At 49.9% G+C, this 7,500-nt stretch overlaps 1 non-coding gene across 1 annotated transcript; it reads right to left on the reverse strand.

Annotated features, from left to right (window-relative positions):
* Nucleotides 1-1,919: 1,919 nt before the first annotated feature.
* On the reverse strand, nucleotides 1,920-2,074 carry LOC143175972 (5.8S ribosomal RNA). Its single transcript, XR_013000599.1, has one exon. It is a non-coding gene; the product is annotated as a 5.8S ribosomal RNA (ribosomal RNA).
* Nucleotides 2,075-7,500: the final 5,426 nt, after the last annotated feature.

Raw genomic sequence — 7,500 nt, forward strand, 5'->3', positions numbered from 1 at the left:
ATACCGCGACACGCGCGACTCCGTATCGTCGCGAAAAATCGTTCGCGAACGCGTCTTATGCGCCTCACCAGTGGTCTCTGCTGCGTCGCGTGTCTATATTCTCTTTTTACACTCTTCTCCTTCTTCTATCACATTTTACTCGATCGCGAAAAAGACTCTCGCTAGACGATCTCGCGCTCCGGTTAACTTTAACGCCCGTCCGAGAAGAATTTTCGGGGACTGGACGACCGAAGCGGATCTCGCGCGGTCTCGCGATCGACAGTGAAGAGAAGTGCAGAAGAGGAAAAGAAGACACGACAAACACACACCATGGGGCGACCGACGCGTTCGTTTCAACGCTTTCGCACAAAGTCGGCGGCGGTTATATATTTATATCATTATATTCCGGCGGACGGGACGCGACGTTCGAAAGCCTCGCCAAAGAGGAGCTCCTGCCTCTTCCTCTCTCTTTTCTACGAGAAAAGATAAACGTATTTTACGGGGATACGGAAACGTTACCACGTGGTGTCACACACGATCGTCCGTCTCTTCTCTATAGCAGAAACCGATAAAAATACACCTCCCGAAAGAGAGTATATGGTGATTCTTTTTATATATATATATTTCGAAATACAACTGAACGTGGCGGAAGCGCACGGTGGTGGTCCAGCGAGGACACGCGACGACGGGGAATAAGAACTATTCGACCCGTTACGAATACGCATGCTCGTCCCGCACGATTTTAACACACACCGTGTTTTTCTCCAGTCGTCAAAGCGTTCGTGCGTCGAATTCGAAAAATAAAAAAAAAAGAAAAACACCTTTTCTCTCTCTCGGGGTAAAAGAGTCGATGTGTATTGTGTATAAAGGTTCTGCGAGAAGTCTCGTTTTGACGTGTGTTCCGCCGATAACGACGATCCTCCGAAACGGGGATACAGAAACGTTACACCTCACAACACGATCTCCGTCTCTTCTCTATAGCAGAAACCGATAAAAATACACCTCCCGAAAGAGAGTATATGGTGATTCTTTTTATATATATATATTTCGAAATTCAACTGAACGTGGCGGAAGCGCACGGTGGTGGTCCAGCGAGGACACGCGACGACGGGGAATAAGAACTATTCGACCCGTTACGAATACGCATGCTCGTCCCGCACGATTTTAACACACACCGTGTTTTTCTCCAGTCGTCAAAGCGTTCGTGCGTCGAATTCGAAAAATAAAAAAAAGAAATACACCTTTTCTCTCTCTCTCGGGGTAAAAAGAGTCGATGTGTATTGTGTATAAAGGTTCTGCTGCGAGAAGTCTCGTTTTGCCGTGTGTTTCGGTAACGACGATCCTCCGAAACGTACATCTCATTCGTAAGAGAGGAAGAAAACAATCTCCCTGGGGCCAGTCGGTAATATACCGACATACGACGTGTCGTGCACATCCGTCTCACGCACGGTATACAAAATATGAATAAAACGTGTGTAGTCTCTCTCTCTCGACTTCTTAATATTTTCTTTCACCTCTGACGCATCATTTCAGGTGACGTCGGGAGCGCGGGAAAAAAAATTTTTCTAAACACACGAAACCGTTCATCTCACGAACAGCCGAAAAAGTTGTCGCTCAGATCCATATCGCAGTGGAGCGGTATCCGCGGGCGGTCGTAATTGAACGACGCACGACGCCGCGAACACTCACGCGAGTCCATACAAACGATTCCGATCGTTTTGCAACAACTAGAACGTACACTGTCCGTGAAATTCACAGAATTTTCGCGTGTCCGCGACAAACGCCGACGAGACACCCATCGTTCGCTCGTACGTAGCATCCTTCTCTTAACCCGACTCAGAGACGTTCTTTGCGCCCTTCGGTAAAAAAACGTTCGATCCGAAGAGGTGAACGACGGCGGGGATTTGACAGAGCTACGCAAGCAGTGTATGGTACGTAAACGACCCTCAGCCAGGCGTGGTCCAGGAATTGTATCCGTGGACCGCAATGTGCGTTCGAAATGTCGATGTTCATGTGTCCTGCAGTTCACACGTTGACGCGCAATTAGCTGCGTTCTTCATCGACCCACGAGCCAAGTGATCCACCGTTCAGGGTAATCGTATAAATTTTATATTTCACATATATAATTTTATTCTCACTTGTTCGACCTAATATCTCTCTTCTTTCAAAGAGAAGATAAAAGTTGATACCTGAATCTCCGACCAGCGCGCGAAGGAGATTCAGGCGTCGCCTTGGAGACGACACCGAAGCCTTTCGAGACGAAAAACGTTCAAGTAATATGTATATATTTCTCGACGTTCCGGGCGTATAGTGCATTCAAAAACCCGCGAAAGACGCAGAAGACTCGCACGCGTGGAAACGACGGGGATATATTTTGTATCCTACCCGATACTGAATCCATCGCGTGCAGTCGACCCTCGCGTTCTTCCGATCAGACGCATCTATTGTTGCGCGCATGTTTTCGCGTCGCATCGCGCGAAACGTTGCACGAATCGTACCGATCGATCGATTGAAAGCAAATAATGAAAAAAGACTTCACAGCTGGCTCTTTGCCGGTCATTCGTCCCATGTTATCTCTTGCCGCGAAATTGGCGCGCAAGAGTTGGGTGTCAGACGCGCGGCTTTAAAACGAGCTTCACGGCCGGTCCCTTCGTTACCGCTTTCGTTCTTTCTCTCGGAACGACCATGAACGAACACGACGAGCGACGCTACGGCATACACACGTCCACGGATTCGATTAAAAAAACAGACTTCACAGCTGGCTCTTTGCCGGTCATTCGTCCCATATTATCTCTTGCCGCGAAATTGGCGCGCAAGAGTTGGGTGTCAGACGCACGGCTTTAAAACGAGCTTCACGGCCGGTCCTCTCAATTCCGTGTACGGTACACGCAAGATGCGGGTTCCACTTCCAGACTACCCGGTCCCTTCTCTCTACGAGAATCGATAGTAGAAGAACGGCTCGAAAACGCGTCTCAGAGACTAGGGGAAAAGAAGCGGTATGCGAGCGAAACGAAAACGCATTATGGAAACGTCGCGAAACAATGTTCGACGGTTGCTCGGTTCCAATCGTGCGGCCGTTTCAATTTCTCGTGCGCTTCACCGTCCCTCCGTAACTCTGGCCGATCGCGTATACCGAAGAGCCGACACGCGCAAAAACCACAGGCATTGTATACTGTGTATATATATATATATATGTTACAGTCACAGCCTTCGCGCGTTTTACTCTCCGACGCGGGGTTTCCACGACGAAAGAGAGACAGTTTCGTGGCGGGTGACTCGGCCGAATCGCTACGACGGGTATTTCTATTATAGAACGAATCATCGCCACCCTTTACCAGTGCCCGACGAAGGAATCACAAGGTCATCTGGAGTTTACAATGCCAGCGACGGTAATTCCAACGAAGACCCGATAAGTCAACTCATCGTTCTATTTCTCCCCGTACAGAAAAGCGAATCGACGCTAATGCACCTCGCGCAAGCACGAACGTTCTCTTCGCGTGGATCGTCCCATCGTCCAAAGATGTAAAGACGCATTGGAGATCGTGGTCTCTGGCGGGCTCATTGCACGCCCCACTGCATATCTTTCCTCGAATCGAGAATGATTCGTCCACTAAGGCTGCGAAACTACGCGTCGAGGAAACTAGGGGAAAGAAGCGGGATGCGAGCGAAACGACAATACATTATGGAAACGTCGCGAAACAATGTTCGGCGGTTGCTCGTTTCCTCCTGCGGACGTTTCATTGCTCGGGCGCTTCACGTCCCTCCGTAACCTTCGCGCGATCGCGTGCCCCGGAGAGCCGGCAACCGGTGAACCACAGGCGTATAAACTATAGTCTTCTATAGCAAGCCTTCGGCGGTTACTCTCCGACGCGGGGATTCCACGACGAGAGAGAATTTCGTGGCGGGTGACATCGGTCGAAACGCTACGACGGGTATTTCTATTATAGAACGAATCATCGCCACCCTTTACCAGTGCCCGACGAAGGAATCACAAGGTCATCTGGAGTTTACAATGCCAGCGACGGTAATTCCAACGAAGACCCGATAAGTCAACTCATCGTTCTATTTCTCCCCGTACAGACAAGCGAATCAACGCTATCGCACCTCACGCATGCACGAACGTTCTCTTCGCGTGAATCGTCCCATCGTCGAAAGATATAGCCGCTTGGAGATCGTGGCCCATCAAGTTCTTCCGTAACTCCTGCGCGATCGCGTACCCCGGAGAGCAGGCAACCGGTGAACCACAGGCGTATAAACTATAGTCTTCTATAGCAAGCCTTCGCGTTTACTCTACGACGCGGGGATTCCACGACGAGAGAGATTTTCGTGGCGGGTGACACGGCCGAATCGCTACGACGGGTATTTCTATTATAGAACGAATCATCGCCACCCTTTACCAGTGCCCGACGAAGGAATCACAAGGTCATCTGGAGTTTACAATGCCAGCGACGGTAATTCCAACGAAGACCCGATAAGTCAACTCATCGTTCTATTTCTCCCCGTACAGAAAAGCGAATCGGCGCTATCGCACCTCACGCAAGCAGGAATGATCTCTTCGCGTGGATCGTCCCATCGTCGAAAGATGTAAGACGTACAGAAATCGTGGTCCATCACGATTATTCGTAACTCTCCGAGTCGCGTATCTGAGAGTAGGGCAAACGGAGAACCACAGGCATAAATAATACTATATATTTCTTATATAGTTAGCCTTCGCGTTTTACTCTCCGACATGGGGATTCCACGACGAGAGAGAGTTTCGTGGCGGGTGACTCGGCCGAATCGCTACGACGGGTATTTCTATTATAGAACGAATCATCGCCACCCTTTACCAGTGCCCGACGAAGGAATCACAAGGTCATCTGGAGTTTACAATGCCAGCGACGGTAATTCCAACGAAGACCCGATAAGTCAACTCATCGTTCTATTTCTCCCCGTACAGAAAAGCGAATCGACGCTATCGCACCTCGCGCGAGCACGTAACTACTCTTCGCGTGGATCGTCCCATCGTCGAAAGATGTAAGACGCACGGAAATCGTGGCCCATCAACGTTTTTTTGTAACTCTGCCGATCGCGTATCACAGAGCCGAGACGCACATACCACAGGCGTATAATACCGTTTTCTTTCGTATGGTAAGCCTTCGCGTTTACTCTTCGGCGCGGGGTTTCCACGTCGAGAGAGACTTTCGTGGCGGGTGACATCGGTCGAAACGCTACGACGGGTATTACTATTATAGAACGAATCATCGCCACCCTTTACCAGTGCCCGACGAAGGAATCACAAGGTCATCTGGAGTTTACAATGCCAGCGACGGTAATTCCAACGAAGACCCGATAAGTCAACTCAACGTTCTATTTCTCCCCGTACAGAAAAGCGAATCGACGCTGTTGCACCTCACGCAAGCACGAACGTTCTCTTCGCGTGGATCGTCCCATCGTCGAAAGATGTAAGACGCACGGAAATCGTGGCACATCACGTGTTTTCGGAACTCTGTCGACCGCGTATCTCAGAGACGACGCGCGCGAACCACTGGCATATACTATTATATATCGCGTTTTACCCTCCGACGCGGGGATTCCACGACGAGAGAGAGTTTCGTGAGCGGGTTGACTCGGAAGAAACGCTACGACGGGTATTTCTATTGTAGAACGCATCATCGCCACCCTTTACCAGTGCCCGACGAAGGAATCACAAGGTCATCTGGAGTTTACAATGCCAGCGACGGTAATTCCAACGAAGACCCGATAAGTCAACTCAACGTTCTATTTCTCCCCGTACAGAAAAGCGAATCGACGCAATCGCACCATACGCGTGCACGTAAACAACTCTTCGCGTGGATCGTCCCATCGTCGAGAGACGTAAGTTTTCATAGTATGAATTCGCGTTTTACTCTCCGACGCGGGGATTCCACGACGAGAGAGAGTTTCGTGAGCGGGTTGACTCGGAAGAAACGCTACGACGGGTATTTCTATTATAGAACGAATCATCGCCACCCTTTACCAGTGCCCGACGAAGGAATCACAAGGTCATCTGGAGTTTACAATGCCAGCGACGGTAATTCCAACGAAGACCCGATAAGTCAACTCAACGTTCTATTGCTCCCCGTACAGAAAAGCGAATCGACGCAATCGCACCATACGCGTGCACGTAACAACTCTTCGCGTGGATCGTCCCATCGTCGAGAGACGTAAGTTTCCATACTATGAATTCGCGTTTTACTCTCCGACGCGGGGATTCCACGACGAGAGAGAGTTTCGTGAGCGGGTTGACTCGGAAGAAACGCTACGACGGGTATTTCTATTATAGAACGAATCATCGCCACCCTTTACCAGTGCCCGACGAAGGAATCACAAGGTCATCTGGAGTTTACAATGCCAGCGACGGTAATTCCAACGAAGACCCGATAAGTCAACTCAACGTTCTATTACTCCCCGTACAGAAAAGCGAATCGACGCAATCGCACCATACGCGTGCACGTAACAACTCTTCGCGTGGATCGTCCCATCGTCGAGAGACGTAAGTTTCATAGTAAGCCTTCGGCGTTTTACTCTCCGACGCGGGGATTCCACGACGAGAGAGAGAGTTTCGTGAGCGGGTTGACTCGGAAGAAACGCTACGACGGGTATTTCTATTATAGAACGCATCATCGCCACCCTTTACCAGTGCCCGACGAAGGAATCACAAGGTCATCTGGAGTTTACAATGCCAGCGACGGTAATTCCAACGAAGACCCGATAAGTCAACTCAACGTTCTATTTCTCCCCGTACAGAAAAGCGAATCGACGCAATCGCACCATACGCGTGCACGTAAACAACTCTTCGCGTGGATCGTCCCATCGTCGAGAGACGTAAGTTTTCATAGTATGAATTCGCGTTTTACTCTCCGACGCGGGGATTCCACGACGAGAGAGAGTTTCGTGAGCGGGTTGACTCGGAAGAAACGCTACGACGGGTATTTCTATTATAGAACGCATCATCGCCACCCTTTACCAGTGCCCGACGAAGGAATCACAAGGTCATCTGGAGTTTACAATGCCAGCGACGGTAATTCCAACGAAGACCCGATAAGTCAACTCAACGTTCTATTACTCCCCGTACAGAAAAGCGAATCGACGCAATCGCACCATACGCGTGCACGTAACAACTCTTCGCGTGGATCGTCCCATCGTCGAGAGACGTAAGTTTCCATACTATGAATTCGCGTTTTACTCTCCGACGCGGGGATTCCACGACGAGAGAGTGTTTCGTGAGCGGGTTGACTCGGAAGAAACGCTACGACGGGTATTTCTATTATAGAACGCATCATCGCCACCCTTTACCAGTGCCCGACGAAGGAATCACAAGGTCATCTGGAGTTTACAATGCCAGCGACGGTAATTCCAACGAAGACCCGATAAGTCAACTCAACGTTCTATTGCTCCCCGTACAGAAAAGCGAATCGACGCAATCGCACCATACGCGTGCACGTAACAACTTGGATCGTCCCATCGTCGAGAGACGTAAGACGCACGGAAATCGTGGTT

This window comes from Nomia melanderi, unplaced genomic scaffold (assembly GCF_051020985.1).
Source record: "Nomia melanderi isolate GNS246 unplaced genomic scaffold, iyNomMela1 scaffold0286, whole genome shotgun sequence".
In the NCBI taxonomy this organism is placed as follows: Eukaryota; Metazoa; Arthropoda; class Insecta; order Hymenoptera; family Halictidae; genus Nomia; species Nomia melanderi.